This window comes from Labrus bergylta, chromosome 1 (genome assembly GCF_963930695.1).
Source record: "Labrus bergylta chromosome 1, fLabBer1.1, whole genome shotgun sequence".
In the NCBI taxonomy this organism is placed as follows: domain Eukaryota; kingdom Metazoa; phylum Chordata; class Actinopteri; order Labriformes; family Labridae; genus Labrus; species Labrus bergylta.
In genome coordinates this window covers 32,895,696-32,905,695 of record NC_089195.1, presented here as the reverse complement: position 1 = coordinate 32,905,695, position 10,000 = coordinate 32,895,696, and the positions used below count along the sequence as shown (strand labels likewise).

Here is a 10,000-nt window from a genome sequence, read left to right as displayed (position 1 = left end):
CGTGGAGGTCGTCGACTTCACTGTAAGTCAAATCATATTTGTAGTTTGTACACATTAGTTGAAACAATCAGTACAATTCAGGCACAATTCTCAAGAACACAAGTTTTTCTTTTTTTTGTGTTTAGAAAACTAACTTTTGATCATAAGTGGTTATTACAAAAAAGTAGCAACCGATACCGATTTTTGGGGCAGATACCGATATTTAGGAGAACAAATTGAGATACCAACATATTAGCCGATATCTTTCTTTAATCTTTTGTTATATTTATTGTGTTGATCCCTCAAATGCAGTTATCAAACACTTTATCATGAAGACAAGTCATTTACTCTTGCATCACCGCTCAACGCTCTGGAGAGTGAAATCCATATAGCACCCTCTGCTGGTGAAAGAGAACTGCTAGTGTAACATAATGAAACTCCAATTAAAGTCCATTTGACTGGTGAATAAATCTAGTCATATCGGCGCATATCTTGCCATAAAATTAGTCAATACCAATAGTCACTTGATACGCTAATATCGGCCGGTATTATCGGCTGGTCGATTAATCGGTCGGGCTCAACAAAAAGGGGATTGTAGAAAATGAATCGAGCTGATGTGTGTAAGGATGTGAAATACTGCAGAAACACAAAAGTGCATTCAACGCTGCAGATGCACAAAGAACCAAAGACGCAAAAACTGTCACTATCAACACACTGTGTTGTCATGGTGTTGCAAACACTGCAGCTTGTTATCTTAAATATGTGACCAAAACTCCAAATGTCATAAATCAGAGTGATCTTAACATTCCTAACAAGTTTTTCATTATTGCCAGGAATTCCTTGATTAGCACACATTGTTTCTTTAGCCGTTACAGTAACAAGTGTCCCATGACTCCGAAATGTTCTAACAGAGCTCAAGCTGAAAAGCTATAAAAAGTGCAAAGTCCCTGTATGCCAGTAAGGCGTTTAAACTTTCTCCATGACTGTTTCGACTACCAAACCTTTCTAACTACACCTCCGCTATGCATGCGGGCAGCCGCCGCCGTGTGTCGCGGCGAGCAGCTGAAGTTTTCAAACAATGCTGCAAAACAGAAAACAGGAGCACTCGTTTCCGTTCAGGCGCGCTGCAGACGTCTTAGGCAACAGGAAGGACCTGACGGCGATGTGTGGAAGTGCGTTCACAAGAGCAAGAGAGAGAGAGGAGGTGGTGCCGAGGTGTTGCAGTGGAGGGGTGGGTTTCTTTGAGTGTACGTGTGTACGTGTGTGTGTGTGTGTGTGTGTGTGTGTGTGTGTGTGTGTGTGTGTGTGTGTGTCTTTAATGGAAATCCCCAGCGCAGGATAGCATGGGGTCTATTTGTACAGATGGGCCTCAATGTCTCTTACTTCCAGCCAGAAGCTAAGAGCGCCGCCATTGTTCTTTATGCTGTTTGCTTACAGCGAGAAAAACCTGAACTTAAGTTTATGCAGAGCGCTTTCTCTCCCTTGTACGGGACTGTGAAAATGTGGAGAGACGAGAGAACCTTAATGAATTAATTTGTCTTTCCATGGAGCATTAAGAGTTTACCTTTGAGCTTTAAAACATCCAAACAGTTTTAAACTTAAGTATGATCCTAGTAAAAATTCAATGATGTTGATATCGGTTTTGATACCAAGAGCAACAAAGACAGTCCTACACACCAAATGTCTTGTTTTAACTTACAGAAAATGCATGCAAACTCCTGCACACAATGTCTAAATTGCACAAATACAATTTATTTCTGCAGTTTAGACTGAGCTCTATTTCTTTATGTTGCAGCAGCGTTGTGTAAACATGTGACAGAAATCTGATTTATTTTTTAAAGCTTTGAAACCTACAATGCTATCGATCATTAAACTCACTGAGAATGTGTTGTTTCAAAACCTGTGGTATCAACAGGATGGAAGTATTTCAGATTTTGACGAGGCACAGATGGTCTAACGGTTAGGCCGCGCCCCATGTAGGCAAAACCCTCCAAGCGGCCTGAACAGTTTCAAATTCCACCTGTGGCTCCTCTCCTGCATGTCATTCCCCACTCTCTCTAGCTCCACAATGTACTGCTGTCCTATCACAAAAAATAAAGGCAAAAAGCCAAAAGATATTGACAACCTTAATATTAAACTGAATTCTGAAAAGAGAAATTGTTAAAACCAGGGGTGGGAATCACACGGTCATCCTACGATAAGATAAGGTTTAGGAGTTTTCTCCTCCTGCGATGACTGCTTCATATTGCAGGACAGTCATATGACAGTACATATCAATGTATGATAAGCTGCAGAATACAAAATGCCTCTGAAAAGGTGCATTATGTAATCCTGTTTACTTCTTTCTCAGCCAATTAACATCAACTCACTTTACCATAAATCATGTTACAGTATAAGCACCACCGCAGGAGTCATGAAGTCCTGCTGCGGGTCAAATTGGCATAGACATCTGCTTAGAGCGACATTATTTGAACTGAAATAACAATATTTGAGGCCAGCTTTTTGGTAGTTGGATTATACAAGTCAGGATGACGATATTTTAGCATTTAGATAATTTATCCAACTCAAATTCAAAACTTGTTTAAAACCCCTATTTCCATTTTTGTTTGTACCATGTTTTGTCACTATTTTATGTTTATTTATTTATTGTTTTTTCAGTCACTGTAAAGCACTTTGAATTGCACTGAATTTGTATGAAAGGTGCTGTATAAATAAAGCTTCAATGATTGATTGAAAACAGAGTGCTCAAACACAAAATGTTGCAAAGAAACCTTAAAACAGTCAACGGTTAATTCAGTGAGAGCAGCAGGGGGATATCAATCACGGTGATTTCCTGTATCAACATGCAGGACAATATGAGGAAGTCCTCTTGGGCCAGTGGACTGAGTGTGTGTGTGTGTGTGTGTGTGTGTGTGTGTGTGTGTGTGTGTGTGTGTGTGTGTGTAAACCTGCCTCCCAAGTGCAGTCAAAACCAGTACAAAATAACTCTTAAAAACCTGCAACAAACACACAGATATAAATCTGTTAAAAAAAAAGACAAAGCTGACAGGGCGGGTGTCGAGGGTCTGATGGGACGGGGTGAAGATTTACGCTGTCAGGCATGGCGTGCTAAATCCATCAGGCAAGAGGAAGACAGATAGGAAGAGGTAGCGATAAAAAGGGGTTTCCCAAGAAGGTGTGTCTGTGTGTGCCTGTGTGTTTTATGGTCCCTTCTGTGGGGTCTGATGGTGAGAACCGGGTCATTAGGTCCATTAGGGGTCAGTTGACGATGTGTCAGTGGGTTTGAATGTGAAAATAAAAGCCTCAGATTCAGAGTTTTGAACGAATACTATTCAGATGCACGATGGCTCACAAACACAGATGACACTATTTAAACTTGCACACAAACTCTGTGCAAGTAACGACACATGCAACACCTAACATAAATACAGCAGGAATCAACTATTTCCCTTTTTAAATGTCTCTCTGAGTCATGACTGTCTACAATGAGGGAGAAGCTCGAGTCCCGCTGTCTGTGTTGTTGTCAGAGCCGTGTTTACATGGACGGGACGGCCGGCTCCTCCCCTTGTGTATAAAAGCTGTTTTAGTCAAGAACTAGAGAGAAGAAGAAGAACATACTCACTGATTATTTGGATGTTAGTAAGAGTTTTTAGATCACGCTCATTCTGTGTCGCTTCATGTTCAAAATGAAGCTACGAGCTAACTAAAGAGCGCTAACATTAGCATGCTAACACAACAATGCAGGACACAGGTGATTGCAGCTCGGGCAAAGGACAATTTTGTCCACCGCTTGTGCTGCTTAATGGTGCTTAATTATGGTGCTTTCTTATTGATAACTCCTTCATGTGAGCGTGAGTGTAGAGGGGTTGGAGGTGTGTCTCTGGAGGAGAGAGGAGGCGTGGCCAAACAGCAGTTTGTTTTGGTTTCATGCTGGTGCTCAAGGCGATATCTACTGGATCAAAAAGTTGCACATTCTTCCTTAAACAAACATTAAAAGCCAATCTATTGTGGCTATTCTGTGTTTATTGAGTCTTGCACTACATCCTGATCACTTACTGTAGATTGTTACATTAGCGTTTTGGAATAGTGATAGGTCATAAATGCATGACATGCTACGTTGTCATTTTTGATGAAGGACTAATTCAATAAACAAAGAGCGCAGTGTTGCAATAGACAGCTGTGGCTTCAGGCAAAGGACTGTAACTAGAACACTTAGTGATTGATTTCTTCATATGAACAACAAGCCACTTACAGAGAGCAATCAAAAAACTAGTTCATTGTGGTCTTCGGTGTGTTGCTTTGCTTTGATCTCAGGGTGAGTCTGTGACAGAGAATAAGAAAGACGCCGTGCATTTCTTTATTCAAATAGATAATCGTGTTTAGACACTTGGATTGTCACAATAACAGAATTTTAAACGTCCATACTGTTCTAGTAGTAAAAATACAAGTCCTATGGGCAACTCAATTTTTGTGCAATTAAGACTCTCATCTATTAAAGGAGCAGTATGTAACTCTGACAGCTAGTGTTTAAAATGGGTACTGCGGTCAATATTTAAAACATTGTAGAGAGCTGTCTCCCTCCTCTCTAGGTTGCCATGTGGTGGACTCTGAAGCTTCAGTGTTTATCCAGCTCTGCATGGGTCTGTAAACCTTTCTGTGTTCTAACCTCTCTCCATTTTTCAAAAGCATCTCCAATATTGATCCTAGTTTGAGCACGTTTCTGCTCGTGGAGCTTATTAGAAACATGCAGAGGCTTTTTAGGTCGGGTACAATCACTTCTATCTGAACCACTTCTCTTGCCAGCTTCCATCACTGCAACACCTGTTGACCTGATAACTGCTCTCCTATCTGACAAACCGAGGGACGTCCAAAACGGCCTTGTGGGGGTCGCCTTAAAAGCGCCTACCTTCTCTGGTCCAAACAAATCCAGAGCATTCAGGAGCAGAATCTAAAGTTAGAAGGAGGACACACTGGCTGCTGCATTGTTGTCAGAGAAGCCAGCACTTCAACATAGCATGTTTCCTTAATGTCTGATCAGATAGTAAGGTACCTTTATCATCTCAGTCAGTAGATATATTACAGACTCTAAATGCCTGCAGCTTGTCACATGCTGATGGTTAGATTTGTTTTCTCACTATATGTATCATGCTGCTTGTTTTTATAGATAATCTAATTGATATAAAAGAGGGACATGGTTCAGTTTTAATCAACTTACTGTCAGTCAGTGTTTAAAGAACCGTTCTCTTATTTCTACATCTTTTCCCCCTTTTGTTCTCGTCTGCTTGAGAAACTCTTCAAAGTCCTCCTAACTCCTCCTCACAGTTTGTCACCTCAGGAGCTCCCTCAAGGGCTTTGTGAATAACTTTCATCTTTAGCAGGATCTAGTCTTAATTCCTGGAAAATGTCCTGATTCTAAGAATTTAGAATCTAGTTTCGTCACTAGGAGAAACTCTCTGTAGAAGAAAGTGTCATGAATACAGTCCCTGAATTTGTGTTTTTAAACGTTCGTCGCTCATTGAAATATCAGCGATTTATTGGTTTAAACACGTCTGATTGAAAGTATTTATGTATTTTTACAACCTTTTCAGGCACAAACTTCTCTTCTCTCTAGTGTTTCACATGAAAATGCCTTGTGGTTTGCAAGACTGTTCTTTAAAAAGACAACATGGGCTGTACATGAACACAATGAATTGTCAATTGCATGATCCTTTGAATCTTAAAGAGGACATATTATCCCCCTTCTCCACCTTTTCAAACAGTCCCCTGTGGTCTAAATGAAACATCTGTGCTGTGCTTTGGTCAGAATATAACATGAATCAAGCACCAGAGGAGGTTTGTGACCCTGTATAAACCAGCTCTCTCAGAACGCTCCGTTTTGGTGTGTGTGTCTCTTTAAATGCAATGACCCCCCCCCCCCCCCCCCGAGTTTTCCCAGTAGACATCACTCTTCTGTAGCAAGAATAAAAATGGCGGACCTGCTCAAAAGTTTTGCTCTAGGCTGGTAGTGGAGTCCATCTGTGGAGATATCAGGGGAGGGGGGGGGGGGGGGTTTCTCTGTGTTGTAAGACTTATGCAGACCACAAACAAAGGACTGGATGGGTTTATTTCACATTTTGTGGGTCAGTAGACACTCAGGTTACCCAAATATATGTTCAGAAACACTGTTAAAGTGGATTTTTCATAATATGTCCCCTTTAAACAAACTGTCGCTCACTCCTTACTTTGATTTCGACCTCGACTTACTTCGGCTTACACTTATTTTAAGGCACTGTGGTGAGCATAACAAGGAGCTCAAAGGAGGTTAAATGAGGTCACTGGCTCTAAAATGATCTTACTGCTTCAAGCACAGGATGTACAAAGTGCGTCACAAACAAAAGTTTACAGACACAAATAGATCCACTGACACACGACATCAATGGCATAAAATATCCCCGTGAAGCTTTCCAGGGAGCCCACAGGCACACCCGTTTTGATTTCTTCTCCCCCTCGCAGGACAAAACAGGAGGGCGGCGCCACAAACTGAAGGCAGTCTGCGGCTGTCTGCATTCTAGGAGCTGCTGCGTGGCCAATTATGAGAGAGTTGTAATAACTCCGGGCAAGGTTGTCATTTAAGTAGAGTTTAACTGGAAAATTCAACAATTACATGGGTTGACGAGAGCCCGACACTTAAGGACAACATCTGAATGAAATAGAATAGCCTAGAGATGCTGAAACAAAGCTCACTAGTGATGGTTAAAATAAGTGATTAATCTGCAAAATATTTACTACTCATCCTTAAGTCAACAAACCGTTTGGAGGTTGTGAAGTCGGCATCCTAAAGTTTGTTTTCTAAAGATCTTAAATGTACTTCTAACAAGCAGCAAGGGCGGCAACGTCTCAGAGCTGAAACAGGAAATGTGTGCCTTAAAAATGACTTTGAGGGTTACCTCGTTCCCGAAGTTTCAGATTCCTTTTCTTGAAAGCCGAATGCTTTTTATGCTCTGTAAACTAAAGTTGTAACCAAGCCGAAACCTCAAATGTTCAAAAGTGAAGCCAATGCAGAAGTGCAAAAACCTGCAGTTCCTCGAGTGTCCATTAGAGGCTGACTGCAGAAGCACAGGAAGTCACATACACAACCATTCAAAAAAGCCAGTTTTTACAGCAGAGATTAACATGTTTACAGCCTGGTTAAAAACAACACACAGATGTGATTAGTTATTGTCCTCATGGGCACACACTGTACGGGTGTGAATTTTTATATAACGCAATCGTTTGATCTTATAATGATATATAGGCGCGAGGCTGACCTGTATGAGAGGTGGGCGCGAGATAACGGTTCATCAAGAGGCTTAAAACCCGCCTCAGCTCCAGCTCTCAGCCTGTCGTAAGGTTGAATGAAAGTTAGGTTGGGACAGGATTTTCAACATGGCGAGCGCTGCCGTCTACGGGACTCCACAGCCCCCTGCGGTAACAGATGGGTGACATCCCTCAGGCTTCATCCCTTTATATTTACAGTCTATGGTTGTAACAATAAACTCTTGGTAGAATAATAATAAAATTCAAACGTATCGATTCCCGTTTCAATACCACAACAACAAAAATACAAGTCCTGAGCAACAATTGGTAACTTCTTGTTTCTTACCAAAAATTGCTAAACAACTCAAGATGTATTGAGCAAAATGCTCAATACAAAGTAGTACCAAACTTTAAAAAAACTGCAGATCTTCATTTCATCCTCAAGAGAGAGAGAGAAGCAGTGGTCTAATCAAATCCACATCCACTGGTTGGCATGTTCTGATGTTTCTCAAGGCCTTTAGCATTTCTCATAAAGATGCAAAAATTACGTTCTCTTTTAATCAGTTGGAGTGCAGAGGCAGTGAGAGCAGAGGAGACACAATTACACAAAGAAGTAAATGTCCTTCAGACAGTGTATCAATGTCCAAAGTCCTGACTGATGCTCGCTGCGCTGACGACACTACGCTGTGTCATGATGTCAATCCTTCAGTATGAACTCTTTGTTTTCAGGCATCATGTAGACTGAGTAATAGCTTCAGTTATTTAGATCATCTGACAGAGTTAAGATAATCAAAGCCTCAGATGGGTCCCACAAGACACGTGTCATCACAGCCTAGAGTCATGTTCGAGTCTGTGTGACCATGCTTACGTACAAACTGTAGTCCTTAGTCAACACCCCGGGGGGAGAAGGACTACAAAAGGGGTTATTGAGCTTCCCCCTGTAGCAGTAAGAACTACTTCAAAGTCTTAGCTGAGATTCAGCTCAGATTTAGGCGTGCATGGGGCCCGTGTACAGTGACTGAAGGCCTCCAAGCAGGCGGCCCAGGTTCTTCAGTCCAAACTCATAAAAAAACAAAATAATAATAATAACTTTATTTATATAGCACCTTTTAAAAACACAGGTTTACAAAGTGCTTTGACAAACAGCAAGAACAAAGCAAACTAAACCAAACACAGAAAAACATAAACAACAGCAAGAACATAACAAATACAAAATACTAAAAATAATTAAATACAATTCAACAGAAAAGAACCCATAGTGCACGATACACAACCAGACATATATAACCCGACCATCACAAGAACCATCATAAGAACCCAGGCAACACAAGAACCCAACAACACGAGCTGAGACCAAGAGGAGCAAAGATTTAAAAAGATGAAAGAAACTAAAAGAGATAAAAGCAAATAAAAAGATAACAGCAATAAGAAGGTAAGAGCAGGAAAAGAAATAGAAACAAGTGAATAAAGGATCAAAAAAAATAAAAACTCAGTTTTTTTCACCACTGAAATTGGCATCAATTTATATGAAGGTAGCAGATAGCTTCATCTGCCTGCATTCACAACGTATGGTGTGAAAGCCTCCATCCAACCGTAATAGATGTACCAGCTAACAGCTAGCCACATTTAGCTTAATTGACCATCATGTTTGTTTACTCTAAAGTGGCGTTTGATAGCACGTCAGTCCACTCTCTTGCATCTGATGGTTCAAGCACTGGCATCACTTTGAACCTATAGGATTCTTCTCCAACTTGAAGATGCCTTCAGGCTACACACATTTGTCCAACTTTGCTCTGAAGTGGCTGACTTTTTATGGAGGACTGAAAGGCGTTTGTTTTATTTAAAGGTCACAGTCTCGAGATGTTATCTCACATGGATGGGAGCGGCACCACGAGTCACAGCCCTGTCCATCCATCAGTCAATTGATGTCGTTTTGACAGAGCATGAAGGTTATGATGAACTCTGACTCTGTAAATGTGACTCCCATTTACCCAAAGGCCTTTTTTTAAAATGTCAGATAAAAGGATAACTGTGATCTTTATTACGTTTTTGACAAACACTGGATGGTTGATATGTTTTCACAGGGTTTCTATTGATGGTCTAAATACACTACAGTCACATAATTAAAAGTCCAATCAGTGAGAAATCTACTGAATTAAATGTTAAAGTAGGGCTGGGCGATATGGACCAAAACTCATATCTTGATATTGATTAGCTGAATGGCGATACTCGATATATATCGATATGTATTTTATGAAGAGTGAAAACACATGGGAAAATAAACTACCTGTTTGTAAATTTAAAAAGTAATATTATAAAATAAAAATGTTCCTTAACTACAATAAAAGAGAGAGAGAGAGAGGAGGAGCAGGGTGAAGAGGGACAGACAGTCAGTCATCATCAGTGAGATGAGAATAAGATGACCTGGCACCTCTGTAACGTTATTTTAATGCAACATAAACTATATCCATATTAACGATATCGTCTGACCCTATATCTTGTTTGAAAATATATCGATATATCTTAAAAACTCGATATATTTTCCAGCCCTATGATAAAGATACCTCACTATAAGATCAGACATTAAGGAAACATGCTATGTTGAAGTGCTGGCTTCTCTGACAACAATGCAGCAGCCAGTATGTCCTCCTTCTAACTTTAGATTCTGCTCCTGAATGCTCTGGATTTGTTTGGACCAGAGAAGGTAGGCACACCCTCACGGCCGTTTTGGACGCCCCCTCGGTTT

At 40.7% G+C, this 10,000-nt stretch overlaps 1 protein-coding gene across 1 annotated transcript in view; it reads right to left on the bottom strand.

The window, feature by feature from the left end:
* Positions 1-10,000, bottom strand: part of LOC110001993 (phosphoinositide 3-kinase regulatory subunit 6) — a 35,249-nt gene that overhangs the window by 24,297 nt on the left and 952 nt on the right. The gene's annotated exons all lie outside the window — the stretch shown is intronic.